A 20,687-nucleotide genomic window follows, 5' to 3' on the forward strand; every position below is an offset into this window, starting at 1 on the left:
GTAGTTGAGATCTCTGTTATACCCATCTAGAAACATGCAATCAGCATGTTATTGCTGAAGCAATAGTCACAACATTATTCCACACCTGGGTGAGATGCGGGTTATGATGACAGTCATGCTTTCTACACCTTATACTGAGCTCAGAAATGGACCAAGCGGACATCTCACGAGCAGATCCCTCCGCGTATAAGAAAGGCAACTTGTCTCAGCAAAAATACCACGGATTCACATCCAAAATATGATAAAAAGGCAAAAACCCCACACTTGGAATGCAAACGTACCCTAAAAAGGAAACACGGTTTTAAAACCAACTTGATTTTCCCCTGGAGAAACCTTTTTATGGACACACATCGCATCTATTACACATGTAGAACTAAATATAAAGATAAAACTTAATATAAGAAGTCATGACATATCACACATGTCGAAGTCTGGTCCAGAATAAACAGTTTACACTGACCCACCTTTATTTACCCTGGTCACTCACTTCTATTAACTGTTTAACTGGGTAACAAATTAATATTTGTTTCAATTTGGGATCTACACCTGGGAGCCCTGAAATGTTGGCCAGAGGGGAGAAGCTGATATTCAGACTTGAGAATATATTAAAATAAAGGATCTGATGTTGTTTTTCACCTGTCTAATCAAAGCTTGTTCAAAAATTATCTGATTATAGGACACACGAGTTTATAATCATACTCATTCCACTTTTTAACCCCGTATATATGCACAATATGAAACGTATATACACTAAATCTCACGTGTGACTCCCATAATATACATTTCTTTACGAAAATTAGAAACACTTACTACAATTATCAACCCCCCATGACGAGGCAATATTTCATACCTTTGTTTCTTTGTGGGTTCAAAGTTCTGTCCTGTCGTTTCACACGTAATGTTTTGGTAGTTATCTCAATTTTCCTTTGCGATTATCTCCAAGATCATCATCAACTTTTTGTAAAACGCTATGCACAACTGATATTTAAAGTAAGTCCTGTACCAAAACGTCTTCGTAGGGAAAGACAACTTTTTTTCCTTACGTTAGTCGCTACACGGTTACTCCAAAAATCCATTCACCGCCTTTAAAAAAAAAGTTTCGTTTTTTATTGTGGTTCACTGACATTTCTGTCACAATTCTGAGGGACCCCAAATAAAATTCACTTGCCGGTATAAAGACGTCGGCGAGGATAAGACAGGTATCGAGCCACCTGCGTATCTAGCGGACGTTTAAAATAAAAAAAAATGGCGTGTAATGTTGCGAAGGGCTACTGTTTTTTTTATAGTTTGTCGATTGTAAGGGACGTGGGCCGCGACAGAAATACTGGACGGGGTGGGAAAAGGTTTATTGATGGTTTATTGTACCGCAACGGTCACAATTGACTCACCAGCAAAGATGGCGCCGAGGCCACATCGGCTCCCTCCCGCCCTGCCTCGCACCGAAGCTCGAGCTGCGGAGCGCGACGCCAAATCGCCGGTCCACGGGCGCGGGCGCCGGACATAGACGTCATAAACCCTTCCGAGGCGCAGGAATTATAGATCACTGTAGTTTCTTCTGGACCCGGGTTAGGGACAGTGTGCCCTCCGTGAGAGTCTTCTGAGGAAGCCAGTGTCTCATGGGTGTCCAGGCTTGGTACCATCTGTCCATCACAGGACACACAGACACACACACTCACACACCCTGGACAGGACACCAGTCCATCACAGGACACACACACACTCACTCACACACCCTGGACAGGACACCAGTCCATCACAGGACATACACACACCCTAGATAGGACACCAGTCCATCACAGGACACACACACACTCACACACCCTGGACAGGACACCAGTCACTCACAGGACACACACACACACACACACACACACACACACACACACACACACACACACACACACACACACCCTGAACAGGACACCAGTCCCTCATAGGACACACACACACAACCTGGATAGGACACCAGTCCCTCACAGGACACTCAGACACACACACTCACACACCCTGGACAGGAACCAGTCCATCACATGACAAACACACACTCACTCACACACCCTGGACAGGACAGCACTCCATCATAGGACACACACACACCAGGGCCAGTTTTCCCAGAAGCCAATTAGCCCAAAAGCCTGTCTTTGGACCCGAAGAACACAGGGAGAACATACAGACTCCACACAGACAGTCTCCCCCCCCCCCGGGTCCAGACCCGAGCCCGGAGCCCTTCCGCGCTGAACCCCTCCGTACAGACGGCCGCACACAGCTCCGTTGTTCCCGATTCCCGAGGTGATCTGTTAAAAGAAGCCGGTGTGTTGCCTCCAGGTGACATTTCCTACTGGAGTCAGGACAGGAGGCTCTTCTGTACACAGAAGGGGGTGGGGGTGTGGAACAACTCCTTTGTTCGGGGCCTTGGGGCATTCTTGTTGTGAAAAAACTGAATTGAAATTTAATCTTACAGGTTTGGGTTTTTCAGAGATCTTGTCAGAGATCTTGTCTGACGTGCCCGTTTCAAAAACGTAACGACACTCCTCACGTCCGAGCGCCGCCGGTCTGTGACGTAACGTATCCTTACACAACCATGACGGTTTCATCATGGACAGCACGAAAGCCCGAAAAGTGGTTGACGTTTTAATTTGGCAACGCCACGATGGATCCCAGTTCTTTTTTTTATTTTGGAGGCCAAAAAGGACAAAAAAGGAAACGTCCGGAGTGGATCGATGGTCATCTCTGCGGTTGTTCTGATGTTCTGAAAAAACAAAAAAAAAAAAAACGGCTCGTTTGCCCGGTCGTGTAGTGTTTCCACACCCCACGCAAATCAACTTCTCTTCGCCCCCGGGGGTCGTCGCCCGCCGCACCCCTCTCACATGATAGGGGCTTCCCCCGGCTGTGACGTACTTACCCTACCCCCTTCCGTTAACGTCATACCGAAGGTCGCGCTTCGAGCCGCGGCGATGCTGACGGACTGTCTTGTAGCGTGAGAAGGGTTTAAATTTCGACTTAAGGAGTTGGCCATCGTTATATTTCGCGAGGTATCATACGGGGGGAAAAAGAACATTTATATTTATCAACCTACTAGTAATACTGGGTGGATGTCACGTTCCCCAAAGTTCAGTGCCTCTCTCTAATAAAGTAGAAACGTGACATTGAACTCCGTTCGAAACGGGAGAAATCACCAGGACACGATACAACTGACGTCCGGAAAAGAAAAAAAGAACTCCTATTCCCATTTGTAATGACCCCGTAGTGTTTTTCCCGGTGTGCGCTCATCTTTCGGAGACCCGTTTCTCTCTGGTGTTTTGCTGTTGGAATAAATGCCGAGGTGACCCTTCTGTGTGGAGTCTGCGTGTTCTCTCCAGCGGGTCGTTTCCCACACCGCAGGGGCTGATCGAACCGGGGTCTCCCAATCGTCACAGAAGTGTGTGTCGTTTTGGGTGGTGGTGGGGGGGTGCATCGGGGATACTGCGCCCCGAGGGGATAACCTCTCACCTTGCTCCAGACGAAGGGAGAAGAGCTGTACCTTCACGAGTCCGGGTTGTGAAAACTTCTTCTGGCAGTTCAAAACATTTCGAAGAGACTACAGCGCTACCCTGTTTTCCATTTCTATCGTGTATTATTATACAGTCATAAGTATCTGTACTGATCACAGATCCCCCTCTCACTACCAGGACTGAAGCCCAGTGCAGCACGAATAATAATAATAATTAATAAGTCTGGACTCTCCACTCAGAGCTCTTCCCAGGTCAGGGGGATCCCCTCCAGCCCCCCCAGTGTGCAGCCCCCACCTGGATGATGCTCCAGTCTGCTCAGCACACAGCAGCTCTCATTGGGGAGGAGAGCAGAGGGATGGAGCCAGTTCAGAGAGGGGGGGTGATAAGGAGGCCATGATGGGTCAAGACCAGGGGGGGAATCAGGCCAGGACACTGGGGTAACACCCCTACTCCTCTCCAGAAACACCCCGGGATTGTTAATGAGCACAGAGAGTCAGGACCTCGGTTTGACGTCTTATCCGAAGGACGGCGCCTGTTTACAGTCCAGTGTCCCCCATCACTATACTGGGGCATGGACCCACATGGACCACAGGGTGAGAGTTCCCCCTGCTGGCCCCACTCACACCTCTCCCAGCAGCAACCTCAGTTTTTCCCAGGAGTCTCCCCTCCAGGTACTGACCAGGCTTCTACCTGCTGGGCTCCAGTGGGGAGGGGGCTGCTAGCTGGGAGCTGCAGGGTGAGATGGCTGCTGGGCAAACGATGGCTAAAGAGCTTCCTAGGACACCCTGGAGTTCGTGGTCAACTTCCTTCTCTTCAGACGGAGGTGGCTTGAAATCTGTCTCGTTTCAAGGAGTATTGGACACGATGCCCCCCCTGCTTTAGCCCCGCTAACTGGTGGCACGCCGACAACGAGGGCTCTCGGCCTCAATCCATCAACCACAAACTCTCCGGGATGAAAGAGAAAGACAGACTCTGTTCGTTCGTTTCGGGGGGGGGAGGGAAAAAACCAAAAGCTTTTTTTAAAAAACATTTTAATGATGCTTAACAAAAGAACAAAAATTACAATACAGATTAATGTCAAGGGACACCCCCCCCCCCCCATCTTACGATCATCACAGGACCTTAAAATAATACTTAATAATACAAGGTCATGCAGACGATCTGAGGACTCAGGTGGAGATAATGTGAAAGTTTTCCACAGTCCAGTCTGGGGTCCCTCAGCTTCAGTCCAGACTGGGGTCTGGGGTCCCTCAGCTTCAGTCCAGACTGGGGTCCCTCAGCTTCAGTCCAGTCCAGTCTGGGGTCCCTCAGCTCCAGTCCAGTCCAGTCTGGGGTCCCTCAGCTCCGGTCCAGTCCAGTCTGGGGCCCCTCAGCTCTGGTCCAGTCCAGTATGGGGCCCCTCAGCTCCAGTGCAGTCCAGTCCAGTCTGGTGTCCCTCAGCTCCAGTGCAGCCCAGTCTGGGGTCCCTCAGCTTCGGTCCAGCACAGACAGGGGTCCCTCAGCTTCGGCCCAGCACAGACTGGGGTCCCTCAGCTTCGGTCCAGCACAGTCTGGGGTCCCTCAGCTTCAGTCCAGACTGGTGTCCCTCAGCTTCGGCCCAGCACAGACTGGGGTCCCTCAGCTTCAGTCCAGACTGGGGTCCCTCAGCTCCAGTGCAGTCCAGACTGGGGTCCCTCAGCTTCGGTCCAGCACAGACTGGGGTTCCTTAGCTTTGGTCCAGTCCAGTCTGGGGTCCCTCAGCTTCGGTCCAGCACAGCCTGGGGCCCCTCAGCTCCAGTCCAGTCCAGTCTGGGGCCCCTCAGCTTTGGTCCAGCACAGTCTGGAGTCCCTCAGCTTCGGTCCAGCACAGACTGGGGTCCCTCAGCTTTGGCCCAGCACAGACTGGGGTCCCTCAGCTTCGGTCCAGCACAGACTGGGGTCCCTCAGCTTCGGTCCAGCACAGTCTGGGGTCCCTTGGCTCCAGTCCAGTCCAGTCTGGTGTCCCTCAGCTCCAGTCCAGACTGGTGTCCCTCAGCTTCGGCCCAGCAAAGACTGGGGTCCCTCAGCTTCGGTCCAGACTGGGGTCCCTCAGCTCCAGTCCAGCACAGTCTGGGGTCCCTTAGCTTTGGTCCAGTCCAGTCTGGGGTCCCTCAGCTTCAGTCCAGCACAGCCTGGGGCCCCTCAGCTCCAGTCCAGTCCAGTCTGGTGTCCCTCAGCTCCAGTGCTGTCCAGTCTGGGGTCCCTCAGCTTCAGACCAGCACAGTCTGGGGTCCCTCAGCTTTGGTCCAGCACAGTCTGGAGTCCCTCAACTTCGGTCCAGCACAGACTGGGGTCCCTCAGCTTTGGCCCAGCACAGACTGGGGTCCCTCAGCTTCGGTCCAGCACAGACTGGGGTCCCTCAGCTTCGGTCCAGCACAGTCTGGGGTCCCTCAGCTCCAGTCCAGTCCAGTCTGGTGTCTCTCAGCTCCGGTCCAGTGCAGTCTGGGGTCCCTCAGCTTCGGTCCAGCACAGTCTGGGGTCCCTTGGCTTCAGTCCAGTCCAGTCTGGTGTCCCTCAGCTCCAGTCCAGTCCAGTCCAGTCCAGATCTTAGCAGGCACAGAACCAGGAAAGGAACCTGGAAAGAATATTGTTATTGCAGGTGTGAGGGACACAGACACGGACATCACCATGACATCAAACAGCAAGAGAAGACTCCTCCTTGAATCACAGACACGACCGGGCGGCCTCCCCCTGTCTGCTCACCTGCACCTCCTCTTCTTCTTCTTGTCCTTCCCAGCAGCCTGCTCCTCCTCTCCCTCGCTCTTCCTCTCCTGACACACGGTCTCCGCCGCCTCCATCGGCTCGTCCTTATCATCTGTCTCCACCGACATGCAGCTCAGGGACTTTAAAAAGACGCACCAGCACTTCTGAAGCAGAGACATACATTTCTTTACGAAAATTAGAAACACTTACTACAATTATCAACCCCCCATGACGAGGCAATATTTCATACCTTTGTTTCTTTGTGGGTTCAAAGTTCTGTCCTGTCGTTTCACACGTAATGTTTTGGTAGTTATCTCAATTTTCCTTTGCAATTATCTCCAAGATCATCATCAACTTTTTGTAAAACGCTATGCACAACTGATATTTAAAGTAAGTCCTGTACCAAAACGTCTTCGTAGGGAAAGACAACTTTTTTTCCTTACGTTAGTCGCTACACGGTTACTCCAAAAATCCATTCACCGCCTTTAAAAAAAAAGTTTCGTTTTTTATTGTGGTTCACTGACATTTCTGTCACAATTCTGAGGGACCCCAAATAAAATTCACTTGCCGGTATAAAGACGCCGGCGAGGATAAGACAGGTATCGAGCCACCTGCGTATCTAGCGGACGTTTAAAATAAAAAAAATGGCGTGTAATGTTGCGAAGGGCTACTGTTTTTTTATAGTTTGTCGATTGTAAGGGACGTGGGCCGCGACAGAAATACTGGACGGGGTGGGAAAAGGTTTATTGATGGTTTATTGTACCGCAACGGTCACAATTGACTCACCAGCAAAGATGGCGCCGAGGCCACATCGGCTCCCTCCCGCCCTGCCTCGCACCGAAGCTCGAGCTGCGGAGCGCGACGCCAAATCACCGGTCCACGGGCGCGGGCGCCGGACATAGACGTCATAAACCCTTCCGAGGCGCAGGAATTATAGATCACTGTAGTTTCTTCTGGACCCGGGTTAGGGACAGTGTGCCCTCCGTGAGAGTCTTCTGAGGAAGCCAGTGTCTCATGGGTGTCCAGGCTTGGTACCATCTGTCCATCACAGGACACACAGACACACACACTCACACACCCTGGACAGGACACCAGTCCATCACAGGACACACACACACTCACTCACACACCCTGGACAGGACACCAGTCCATCACAGGACATACACACACCCTAGATAGGACACCAGTCCATCACAGGACACACACACACTCACACACCCTGGACAGGACACCAGTCACTCACAGGACACACACACACACACACACACACACACACACACACACACACACACACACACACACACACACACCCTGAACAGGACACCAGTCCCTCATAGGACACACACACACACAACCTGGATAGGACACCAGTCCCTCACAGGACACTCAGACACACACACTCACACACCCTGGACAGGAACCAGTCCATCACATGACAAACACACACTCACTCACACACCCTGGACAGGACAGCACTCCATCATAGGACACACACACACCAGGGCCAGTTTTCCCAGAAGCCAATTAGCCCAAAAGCCTGTCTTTGGACCCGAAGAACACAGGGAGAACATGCAGACTCCACACAGACAGTCTCCCCCCCCCCCCCCCCCCCCCCGGGTCCCTTCCGCGCTGAACCCCTCCGTACAGACGGCCGCACACAGCTCCGTTGTTCCCGATTCCCGAGGTGATCTGTTAAAAGAAGCCGGTGTGTTGCCTCCAGGTGACATTTCCTACTGGAGTCAGGACAGGAGGCTCTTCTGTACACAGAAGGGGGTGGGGGTGTGGAACAACTCCTTTGTTCGGGGCCTTGGGGCATTCTTGTTGTGAAAGGCGCTATATAAAAAAACTGAATTGAAATTTAATCTTACAGGTTTGGGTTTTTCAGAGATCTTGTCAGAGATCTTGTCTGACGTGCCCGTTTCAAAAACGTAACGACACTCCTCACGTCCGAGCGCCGCCGGTCTGTGACGTAACGTATCCTTACACAACCATGACGGTTTCATCATGGACAGCACGAAAGCCCGAAAAGTGGTTGACGTTTTAATTTGGCAACGCCACGATGGATCCCAGTTCTTTTTTTTATTTTGGAGGCCAAAAAGGACAAAAAAGGAAACGTCCGGAGTGGATCGATGGTCATCTCTGCGGTTGTTCTGATGTTCTGAAAAAACAAAAAAAAAAAAAACGGCTCGTTTGCCCGGTCGTGTAGTGTTTCCACACCCCACGCAAATCAACTTCTCTTCGCCCCCGGGGGCTCGTCGCCCGCCGCACCCCTCTCACATGATAGGGGCTTCCCCCGGCTGTGACGTACTTACCCTACCCCCTTCCGTTAACGTCATACCGAAGGTCGCGCTTCGAGCCGCGGCGATGCTGACGGACTGTCTTGTAGCGTGAGAAGGGTTTAAATTTCGACTTAAGGAGTTGGCCATCGTTATATTTCGCGAGGTATCATACGGGGGGAAAAAGAACATTTATATTTATCAACCTACTAGTAATACTGGGTGGATGTCACGTTCCCCAAAGTTCAGTGCCTCTCTCTAATAAAGTAGAAACGTGACATTGAACTCCGTTCGAAACGGGAGAAATCACCAGGACACGATACAACTGACGTCCGGAAAAGAAAAAAAGAACTCCTATTCCCATTTGTAATGACCCCGTAGTGTTTTTCCCGGTGTGCGCTCATCTTTCGGAGACCCGTTTCTCTCTGGTGTTTTGCTGTTGGAATAAATGCCGAGGTGACCCTTCTGTGTGGAGTCTGCGTGTTCTCTCCAGCGGGTCGTTTCCTACACCGCAGGGGCTGATCGAACCGGGGTCTCCCAATCGTCACAGAAGTGTGTGTCGTTTTGGGTGGTGGTGGGGGGGTGCATCGGGGATACTGCGCCCCGAGGGGATAACCTCTCACCTTGCTCCAGACGAAGGGAGAAGAGCTGTACCTTCACGAGTCCGGGTTGTGAAAACTTCTTCTGGCAGTTCAAAACATTTCGAAGAGACTACAGCGCTACCCTGTTTTCCATTTCTATCGTGTATTATTATACAGTCATAAGTATCTGTACTGATCACAGATCCCCCTCTCACTACCAGGACTGAAGCCCAGTGCAGCACGAATAATAATAATAATTAATAAGTCTGGACTCTCCACTCAGAGCTCTTCCCAGGTCAGGGGGATCCCCTCCAGCCCCCCCAGTGTGCAGCCCCCACCTGGATGATGCTCCAGTCTGCTCAGCACACAGCAGCTCTCATTGGGGAGGAGAGCAGAGGGATGGAGCCAGTTCAGAGAGGGGGGGTGATAAGGAGGCCATGATGGGTCAAGACCAGGGGGGGAATCAGGCCAGGACACTGGGGTAACACCCCTACTCCTCTCCAGAAACACCCCGGGATTGTTAATGAGCACAGAGAGTCAGGACCTCGGTTTGACGTCTTATCCGAAGGACGGCGCCTGTTTACAGTCCAGTGTCCCCCATCACTATACTGGGGCATGGACCCACATGGACCACAGGGTGAGAGTTCCCCCTGCTGGCCCCACTCACACCTCTCCCAGCAGCAACCTCAGTTTTTCCCAGGAGTCTCCCCTCCAGGTACTGACCAGGCTTCTACCTGCTGGGCTCCAGTGGGGAGGGGGCTGCTAGCTGGGAGCTGCAGGGTGAGATGGCTGCTGGGCAAACGATGGCTAAAGAGCTTCCTAGGACACCCTGGAGTTCGTGGTCAACTTCCTTCTCTTCAGACGGAGGTGGCTTGAAATCTGTCTCGTTTCAAGGAGTATTGGACACGATGCCCCCCCTGCTTTAGCCCCGCTAACTGGTGGCACGCCGACAACGAGGGCTCTCGGCCTCAATCCATCAACCACAAACTCTCCGGGATGAAAGAAAAAGACAGACTCTGTTCGTTCGTTTCGGGGGGGGAGGGAAAAAACCAAAAGCTTTTTTTAAAAAACATTTTAATGATGCTTAACAAAAGAACAAAAATTACAATACAGATTAATGTCAAGGGACACCCCCCCCCCCCCATCTTACGATCATCACAGGACCTTAAAATAATACTTAATAATACAAGGTCATGCAGACGATCTGAGGACTCAGGTGGAGATAATGTGAAAGTTTTCCACAGTCCAGTCTGGGGTCCCTCAGCTTCAGTCCAGACTGGGGTCTGGGGTCCCTCAGCTTCAGTCCAGACTGGGGTCCCTCAGCTTCAGTCCAGTCCAGTCTGGGGTCCCTCAGCTGGGGTCCCTCAGCTCCAGTCCAGTCCAGTCTGGGGTCCCTCAGCTCCGGTCCAGTCCAGTCTGGGGCCCCTCAGCTCTGGTCCAGTCCAGTATGGGGCCCCTCAGCTCCAGTGCAGTCCAGTCCAGTCTGGTGTCCCTCAGCTCCAGTGCAGCCCAGTCTGGGGTCCCTCAGCTTCGGTCCAGCACAGTCTGGGGTCCCTCAGCTTCGGTCCAGCACAGACTGGGGTCCCTCAGCTTCGGCCCAGCACAGACTGGGGTCCCTCAGCTTCGGTCCAGCACAGTCTGGGGTCCCTCAGCTTCAGTCCAGACTGGGGTCCCTCAGCTCCAGTGCAGTCCAGACTGGGGTCCCTCAGCTTCGGTCCAGCACAGACTGGGGTTCCTTAGCTTTGGTCCAGTCCAGTCTGGGGTCCCTCAGCTTCGGTCCAGCACAGCCTGGGGCCCCTCAGCTCCAGTCCAGTCCAGTCTGGGGCCCCTCAGCTTTGGTCCAGCACAGTCTGGAGTCCCTCAGCTTCGGTCCAGCACAGACTGGGGTCCCTCAGCTTTGGCCCAGCACAGACTGGGGTCCCTCAGCTTCGGTCCAGCACAGACTGGGGTCCCTCAGCTTCGGTCCAGCACAGTCTGGGGTCCCTTGGCTCCAGTCCAGTCCAGTCTGGTGTCCCTCAGCTCCAGTCCAGACTGGTGTCCCTCAGCTTCGGCCCAGCACAGACTGGGGTCCCTCAGCTTCGGTCCAGACTGGGGTCCCTCAGCTCCAGTCCAGCACAGTCTGGGGTCCCTTAGCTTTGGTCCAGTCCAGTCTGGGGTCCCTCAGCTTCGGTCCAGCACAGCCTGGGGCCCCTCAGCTCCAGTCCAGTCCAGTCTGGTGTCCCTCAGCTCCAGTGCTGTCCAGTCTGGGGTCCCTCAGCTTCAGACCAGCACAGTCTGGGGTCCCTCAGCTTTGGTCCAGCACAGTCTGGAGTCCCTCAGCTTCGGTCCAGCACAGACTGGGGTCCCTCAGCGTTGGCCCAGCACAGACTGGGGTCCCTCAGCTTCGGTCCAGCACAGACTGGGGTCCCTCAGCTTCGGTCCAGCACAGTCTGGGGTCCCTCAGCTCCAGTCCAGTCCAGTCTGGTGTCTCTCAGCTCCAGTCCAGTGCAGTCTGGGGTCCCTCAGCTTCGGTCCAGCACAGTCTGGGGTCCCTTGGCTTCAGTCCAGTCCAGTCCAGTCCAGTCCAGATCTTAGCAGGCACAGAACCAGGAAAGGAACCTGGAAAGAATATTGTTATTGCAGGTGTGAGGGACACAGACACGGACATCACCATGACATCAAACAGCAAGAGAAGACTCCTCCTTGAATCACAGACACGACCGGGCGGCGTCCCCCTGTCTGCTCACCTGCACCTCCTCTTCTTCTTCTTGTCCTTCCCGGCAGCCTGCTCCTCCTCTCCCTCGCTCTTCCTCTCCTGACACACGGTCTCCGCCGCCTCCATCGGCTCGTCCTTATCATCTGTCTCCACCGACATGCAGCTCAGGGACTTTAAAAAGACGCACCAGCACTTCTGAAGCAGAGACAGGAGAGTCACGTTAAGAGTCGGACTGGACACTCCAGGACATGAACACTGCACTGAGAGAGAGAGGGGTTGACAGGGTACCACTTGAACATAAAGAAAACGAAAGAGCTAATAGTGGACTTTCGGAGACACAGGCCACACACTCACAGCCCACTCAGTATTGATGGAACGGAAGTGGAAACAGTCACCAGCTTTAGGTTTTTGGGAATTCACATCTCTAAAGATCTAACCTGGACTGTGAACACTGACTCTATCATGAAGAAGGCTCAGCAGCGCCTTTATTTCTTGAGGTGCCTCAAGCGATGGGGGATGCCAATACATGTGTTGGTGAACTTCTACCGCTGCACTATCGAGAGCGTCCTCACCAACGGGATCACCGTGTGGTATGGCAACACCTCTTCGCGAGAAAGAAAGGCACTGCAGAGAATGGTCAATATGGCCCAGAAGATCATCGGCTGCGGTCTCACCGCGATTAAACAGCTCTATGAGGACCGCTGCCGTGGTAGAATTCTGGCCATCACAGAGGACAGTCACCACCCAGGGCATGAGCTCTTCACCCCACTGCCCTCAGGCAAGAGATATAAGAGCATACGGACACTTACCACTAGATTCTTCAATAGCTTCTATCCACAAGCAGTGAGACTGGCGAACACATTTAGCCATCCCCCTCAGACCACACCCACACCATCACCATCTACCTCATTGTAATTTATTTATTGTACGTCTCCAGTCATTGTTTACACATCTGTATCGTTTACATTCAAACTGCCTGCATGTTTACTTGCACATTGTCTATTGTTTGTTTGTACATTGTCTTGATGCACTGTTTGCACTTTGTTTTGTTTTTTACACTTGTTTTACAATCGAGAGACTTTCTGTAAGTAAGAATTCCATTGTACCAGTACCGGTTACATATGGCAATAAAGTTCAAGTTCAAGTTCAAGTTCATACAGACACACTGACTGGACACTCCAGTACATGAACACTGCACTGAGAGAGAGAGGGGTTCATACACACACACTGACTGGACACTGGACAGGAGTAAAGAGAGGATCAGAGCATTACCCACCTTCTTTTTCTTCTGTCTCACAGGAGGTGGTGATTGGACCTCCTCCAGCTGGAGTCCGAGGAGGGAGAGAGGGGGCAGGAGAGGGACAGCACAGGGAGAGAAAGAGAGAGACAGGTGAGTCAAGTGTCCCAAGAGTACAGAGACTCTGCTGAGATCACACTCGCAGTGAGTGAGCCTGGGTGTAGCCCACTAATACTGACCCACTGTACACCATAGGACAGAGAAGAGGAGGAGGAGAGAGACACACTGCCTGGACACCACAGGACAGAGAGGAGGAGGAGAGAGACACACTGACTGGACACCACAGCACAGAGAGGAGGAGGAGAGAGACACTGACAGACAGGGCTGACAAGACAGACAAGATGGCGAAACTCCACCACAGACAGGACAGGAGGCAGGGTGGGACCAGCACTGACCTTCTTCCTCTCTCCTGCCGGAGGAGCTGTCTCCACCTCCTCTTCCTCCTGCAAGTCAAGAGACAGGCTGACAGAGAGACGGGCTGGTGGGACATCGGCGAACAGAGTTGAAGGCAGAGAGCCGGGGAGACAGGCCCAGCTGGGACAACGCAGGACAGACAGAGAGACAGACAGAAAGGAAGGAGAGAGAGACACAAAGATGAAGGCACAGAAAGACAGCAGGCAAAGAGAAAGATTGAGATTGAGGGACAAACAAACCGAGAGAGAGAGCGGAAGGAGAGAGAGAGAGGAAGGAGAGAGAAGGACAGACAGACTGACAGACGGGGCTGAAAGAGAGAGAGACAGAGAGGCAGGGACAGACAGACAGCAGGACGAGAGAGAGACAGAGATCGAGGGACAATAATTTGGTTTCGAAATTTATTCTGAAAATATACAATCATTCACTCCTGAAAAATATCAAGTTCAAATTATACATTATGTACAATATTGTAATCAACATATGGCTAATCATCAAAAATAAAAAAAAAACTGTACTGGGGGACACAGCTGGCTGTGCTGTTCTGGACAGAACACACTGAGGTCCAGTTTCCACCTCCTGCAGGATCAAACAGCACCTCCACTGGCTCTCCAGTGAACAGAGGGACAGACAGAGAGGCTTCAGGCTGCAGGGTGACATTGTCTCTGTGAGCTGAAAGACAATCAGGACAGAGGATGATATAAGAACACACTCTGTCAAGAATATAGAGCCCTCTAGTGATCCTACTGTAGACCACCTCACCACCCACAGTGACGATCACAGTGCTGATACTGCTTCCATTAAGGTCCCTCACTGTGTAGTTGCCCTGATCAGCTGGAGTGAGGGAGCGGAGTGTCAGAGAGCTGTTCTGCACTGACACTCACTGTTCGTACCTGAGGCCAGGGAGCCCTGCGCTGCTCAGTAAGACTATACGATTCTGGACAGATCGTGCAGGATCAAACAGCACCTCCACTGGACCAGCAGTGTGGAGGGGGGAGACAGAGAGGCACCAGGCTGCAGGCTGTGGACTTCTGAGTGAGCTGAAAAGGGACAGGTAGAAACATGTTGAATATTTAGTTTTACAACAATACCTTGAGTTTGGACTGCGATCAGCTTCATTTTGTATTTCAGCTGTGAAAATGCAATTTCAAAAATGCACGCCACAGTCATGTTAGGTTCAAGTTACAGTTGCATCACAACTCAATACATTTGCAATTCACTTCTGAGATAATTGTTCCTGGTGTTTGTGTTGTGTATGCCTTGCAATGGAGGGGTGAGAAATAATGGACTTATTACATTATAATGAATAATAATTGCTTACACTTATATAGTGCTTTTCTGGACACTCCACTCAAAGCGCTTTGCAGGACATGGGGACTCCCCTCCACCACCACCAATGTGCAGCATCCACCTGGATGATGGGACGGCAGCCATAGTGCACCAGAACGCTCCCCACACACCAGCTATGAGTGGGGAGGAGAGCAGAGTAATGAAGCCAATTCATAAATGGGGGTTATTAGGAGGCCATGATTGGTAAGGGTCAATGGGAAATTTGGCCAGGACACTGGGGTAAAACCCCTACTCTTTTCGAGAAACACCCCGGGATTTTTAATGACCACAGAGAGTCAGGACCTCGGTTTTACGTCTCATCTGAAGGACGGCACCTGTTTACAGTTTTTCCAGTGTCCCCGTCACTATACTGGGGCATTAGGACCCACATGGACCACAGAGTGAGAGTTCCCCCTGCTGGCCCCACTAACACCTCTTCCAGCAGCAACCTTAGTTATTATTGTGAAGAATGAAAGAATATTAGGAACATGAAAAGGTTGAATGTTTTAAATGCGTTTTTTTACTGAAACATCCGCTACAGAGATGCGCACACACGTCATTACAAACGCACACCTGCACAGAGACGTCCTCAAGCGCTTTGTTCACAATTATGGGCTCCAATAGGAACAAAAAACGCCAGCCTGACAACTCGAGCATTCAAACCAAGAACCCAACACGTACTTACGTTGGCAGCCTGTGCAGAAAAGCAGAAAGAACCACAAGCCTTCTCTATTGGGAGGAAAAACACACACTCCCTCTCTCACACTCCTGATTTCCTTAAATAGCTCATTCTTCATCTCTGGCTCCTACATACAGTATAGCAGCGCTCAGTCTGCTTTGAATAAGCCATAAATATAAGATTTGTTTTATCTGTTCCTCTTGTCTAGGCCTAGAGCTGCTTTTCATAAAAGAGCTGTTTGCATAAATAGCTAGGGTTACAGCTGAAGACACCAGCTTCATCCCCCAGTGTGTTATACGTCGGGAGCAAGAGAAGAGGGCCAGGCCGTGCCTTTTCATAGATTTTTCTTCTGAAAAGTCAGTTTCTCAGAGGCAGATTTAGCCCCTCATGCATTGTAGAGAGATAGACAGGCCCGCGCGCGCACAGTTAGAGCTGCACCCTCACACAGAGTCAGACCCGCACAGACACGTCCTCTTGTTTAAACAAATACACAAACCTGACGGCGCTCACAATGATCCAGACACACACACACACACACACACACACGACATCAGTAGTCACTCTCGCACACTGGACCCCAGCTCAGTCCTCACCTCCAGCTCCTGCAAACCGCTTCGAACAAACTGCATTAAGAAAATTAGGTTGCGTTCCGATAGCAGGCCATCCTGGGCACCAGTGTGAGTTACACACTCATTTGTAAAAGCCCTTCCGCATCGTCGGGCATGCATCACAGTTCTGGACCTGGGGTGTGGGTGCTGTCTGTGTGGAGTTTGCATGTTCTCTCCCTGGTCTGTGGGGGTTTCCTCCAGGTGCTCCAGTTTCCACCCACAGTCCAGGGACAGGCTGCCACTTTCACTGGGCAGTGCACCGTCACCGTGGCAGCATGGCGGGTCGGATCTGATTTCAGTCTATTTCCTTTTTTAGAGATCCTGTAACCAGGACCTGTTCACTGCCACGACGGACACAAGGAACAATAAAGCCGAAGTCTTGTTTCCCACAAGAAACAACAAAACCGAAGTATTGTTCGATGTGCCGGTACAAACTTTTAGGTTATATAGTCCTTCCTTGCTGCTTCAGACGTCATTCGGTGTTATGGTAAGGGTGGGGGGGGGGGGGTCGTGGTATTTGGCCAGTTAAGAGACCCTGGCCAAATGGTCAGTTTAAGATTATGCCCCTTCGCATCTGGAATCCTTATCAGTTAACCCCCTTTCCTGCCATAAACCCCTGTTGCTTAGAAGTCTAATTTTCAGGCAGAACTGACTTAAGTTAACCCTATTTACATCTTGTCTCTTACTTCAGCCCTCTTCCATTTGCTAGTTAAAAGTTGTTCAACCCATTTGTATGCGACAAAAGAAGCCGGTCTGTTTCCGCCCGGTTTCGAACCGAGGGCCTTTCGCATGCGAGGCGAACATGATAACCACTACACTACAGAAACGGTGGTAAGACGTGCCCAGCGGCCCAGTGCTGAGCTTCGCCAATGCGTTTCAGCTGCTTCCAGTGCCTTTATTGGAGTGCGCTGATGGACCGTGCTCTCTCTCCAGAGACCAGCACGCCTGTCATGGATGGAGCAGGAAAGGCGGCGCCACATTCTACAGCCCTTTCCACGCAATCGACGAAATCGGGCTACTGAAGTGGAGAAAATCGCCTCTCCAGAAAGTGCAAATATCATCTTGGAGAGTATAAATCCTATTGCCGAAGGTCAGCCCTGTCTACCAGAGTAACCCTCCCACCTCCTGCAGCGATGATCAGCTCGTCTCACACGCGAGAAGTCTTCTGTTGGAAACAAGCGCCTCCTCTTCTCGCGCGTTTTGCACGTTCGAGTGGTTTTAATGCGGCTCCTTCGTACACGGTGCTGATCTTTTGGAAAGCAGGAGGCAAAACTGACACATTCCCATACCGGGAGTATGGAGTTTTCAACCCGGGGCGCCTGGGAGAAAACCAGGAATCCTAACCGCTAGACCATATGGGAGCACACAACCCCGCTGTTCCGGGCATCATGCAAGCAAACTACATAAATATGAGAAAACACGCAAGAGAGTTGTCACTCAGAGTGTCGAAGGGTCGATGTATACTGGGGCTCAGTTGAAATGCAACATCAGGACTTTTCCGAATTATGTCACACGAAGAGAGCACAGCCTTTTCCGCCCTGCCACGTGTGTATCGGTAACTTGCCGTGATCGTATAGAGGTCAGTACTTTGCGTTGTGGCCGTCCTGATGTACCCCGGTCTCCCGCGTGACAGGTGGGGATACTCGCCACTATACTAACGAGGAAGACATCGCTCTCTGCTTAGTGTGCAAAACACTTACTTGCAGCATTGTGGGTGCTGTGGTTTAAATGCTATTGGTTTGTGAACAGAATACCCCTATCCCAGTGCATTGTGCCACATTAAATAAAAGCACGAGAAAAAGAGATTCAGAATGCAAAGCTGTGTCAGTGTTCTGTGTAAAAAATCGGTTTGAACATCATGGGAGCTGTTTTTAATAAGCTGCTGAGTAAAGAATATTTTAATATTCCTGCTGTCAGTAGTATTGTGAATATAGTTGACTCTTACCTGAATGAAAACAGGACATAAAGGAAGGGTTTCAGAATTCAGACAAAGCTTTATTCCCCTGCTTACAGTCTGAGTAATTGGAGACTGCGCTATTCTTTTGCCTATGGTCATATACGAGTTTTTCGCATGAAGCCGTATTGAACAGTATTTGTCGCGTTGTGAACTTGTGTATACAGCGGTCCCCCGGGTTCCAGTTAGTGCGTAATTACGCATCGATGAAAAACCGGAGGTTTAAAAAAAGATCATTAGCTCACTGATACTTTGATGTAGAGGCTGTGGAAATATCCACATGTCGTGGTCTTTAAAATGCATTTGGTTTGAAGGCGTTCTGTGCTTCCGTTGCGAAGATATGGACAAAAGAATATTCGCAATCGGGCTACTGAAGTGGAGAAAATCGCCTCTCCAGAAAGTGCAAATATCATAGAGGTAGAGGTAGGGAGAGAGGAGGAGTACAAATTCAAGCAGAGGCCTGAGTGGAGCACTGTCGTATGGCCCTGACATCAATCCCTCAACTCTCTGCATAAAGCAGTGTCTTATGGCCATGACATCCCACCCCCACCACTCTCAATGGAAAGCACTGTCGTATAACCATGACATCCCACCTCCACCGCTCTCTGCGAAAAGCAGTATCATCAGGCCCTGACATCCCACCCCCACCACTCTCTGCATAAAGAAGTGTCGTATGGCCCTGACGCCCACCCCTCCACTCTCTGCGTTAAGCTGTGTTGTCAGGCCCTGACATCCCACCTCCTCCATTCTCTGTGTAAAGCAGTGTCATATGGCCCTGACATCCCGACCCCGCCACTCTCTGTGTAAAGCAGTGTCATATGGCCCTGACATCCCACCCCCACCACTCTCTGCGGAAAGCACTGTCATATAGCCCTGACACCCACCCCTCCACTCTTTGAATAAAGCAGTGTCGTCAAGCCCTGACATCCCACCCCCGCCATTCTCTACGTAAAGAAGTGTCATATGGCCCTGACACCCACCCCTCCACTCTCTGCGTTAAGCTGTGTTGTCAGGCCCTGACATCCCACCCCCGCCACTCTCTGTGTAAAGCAGTGTCATATGGCCCTGACACCAATCCCTCCACTCTCTACGTAAAGAAGTGTTGTATGGCCCTGACACCCACCCATCCACTCTCTGCGTTAAGCTGTGTTGTCAGGCCCTGACATCCCACCTCCGCCACTCTCTGTGTAAAGCACTGTCGTATGGCCCTGACATCACACCCCCACCACTCTCTGCGTGAAGCACAGTCATATAGCCCTGACGACCACCCCTCCATTCTTTGCATAAAGCAGTGACGTCAAGCCCTGACATCCCACCTCCGCCACTCTCTACGTTAACCCCTGTTAACTCGCTTGCTGAATGATCTCTCAAGAAATCCCTGGTGAGATTCAACAGGTGTTTTCTTCAACAGCCACTAAAAGTCTGATGACCTTCTCTGGATTTCCTGAATATGATGTAAAATTAGTTCAAATCATTTGGTAGTTAACAGAACAAAATGCTTTGGAGGTACATTTAAAACAGCAGAGCAACACTGTAGCACTTCGTGTGTGACTGAATTTAATTGTGTAAACCTGGCTCTCTATGAACACGAGCAAAGAGTTCTCACTCAACAGAAGATTGCGATGTGAGCACAATAATAAGCCATCTGGTGATGCCAGGGATTGAACTCAGAACTTCATACATGAAAAGCATGCACTTTACCACTGAACTACATCCCCTATGGCACCGATGGTGGAACTGACTTAAAGATGTGCATATGTTCACTGACCACAATCCACCCTTCATGAATAATTGAAATGAATAATTTATTTTTATATCCAGTCACAGCGACGGTGGTTGATTCTTCAACGGGGGAGAGCGTTTTTCTACCTCCTTACTCGACTGTCTTTCAATTATGTTTTCTTTGAAATCTTTTTGCATCTTTTAAGTGCTTGCGATTAAATTACGCATAGAAAAACAGCAGTACAGTTGATGTTCATGCACCGATGCACACAACTCCAGTGATAAAGCCCTGTCTGTAAATATTGTAGAAGAACGTTAAAGGGCGAAACAACGCTCCAACCACGGGAATGGTAACAAGAAGGATCGTGTTCTTATTTAATATGTGCTTTTGAATTGCCTTGTCAATACACACAGGCTTTAGAGATGGACAAATAATTTACAGTGGTGTTTGTAAACAAAGATGGAACATGTTTTTTTCTATACCAGGAAGAAAGGAGCAGACTCTTAAGAGACAGAAACAACACCTCATCACAGCTAACACTAATTAAAACAACATCACAACAGAAGAGTGAAGCCTTGAGTGAATCAAATTAGTTTTCATTGGTCGTCTGTGTCTTCATAACTTTGTAGGTGAGAGAGAGGATTGCGAAAATGTGCGGGTGCTTCTTAGAAGTGTGTTGGTAGTACAGGTGACTTCCAAATAATTGAGCCGGGTTTTAATCCCGGCCAGTGCATCCCCAAAACTTTTCAAGATAATCTGTTATCCGGTAGCACATCTCCTGAAACTAACATTCGAGGTAGGAAGCGTGCTCTTAAACACCAAAACACTCAAAAAGGAAGAAGCAGATCTCTGTACACAAGACAGTAGTGCGATATTAGAATTTCTGAGTTCTTGATGGATTCAGGCTCCTTCTCAGAGGTCC

General features: G+C 50.7%; 1 long non-coding RNA gene and 1 other non-coding gene across 2 annotated transcripts in view; one reads left to right on the forward strand and one right to left on the reverse strand.

Moving 5' to 3' along the window:
• LOC148670516 (uncharacterized) overlaps positions 1-17,740 on the forward strand; it is a 36,827-nt gene extending 19,087 nt beyond the window's left edge. The window contains exons 2-3 of the long non-coding RNA XR_015937024.1: positions 13,064-13,154; positions 16,405-17,740. This is a non-coding gene — a long non-coding RNA (uncharacterized LOC148670516). The remainder of the gene's footprint in view (positions 1-13,063; positions 13,155-16,404) is intronic.
• trnaa-cgc (transfer RNA alanine (anticodon CGC)) lies at positions 16,843-16,915 on the reverse strand. The gene has a single exon. It is a non-coding gene; the product is annotated as a tRNA-Ala (tRNA).
• Positions 17,741-20,687: the final 2,947 nt, after the last annotated feature.

This window comes from Lepisosteus platostomus, chromosome 5 (assembly GCF_059453375.1).
Source record: "Lepisosteus platostomus isolate fLepPlt1 chromosome 5, fLepPlt1.hap1, whole genome shotgun sequence".
Taxonomy (NCBI): domain Eukaryota; kingdom Metazoa; phylum Chordata; class Actinopteri; order Semionotiformes; family Lepisosteidae; genus Lepisosteus; species Lepisosteus platostomus.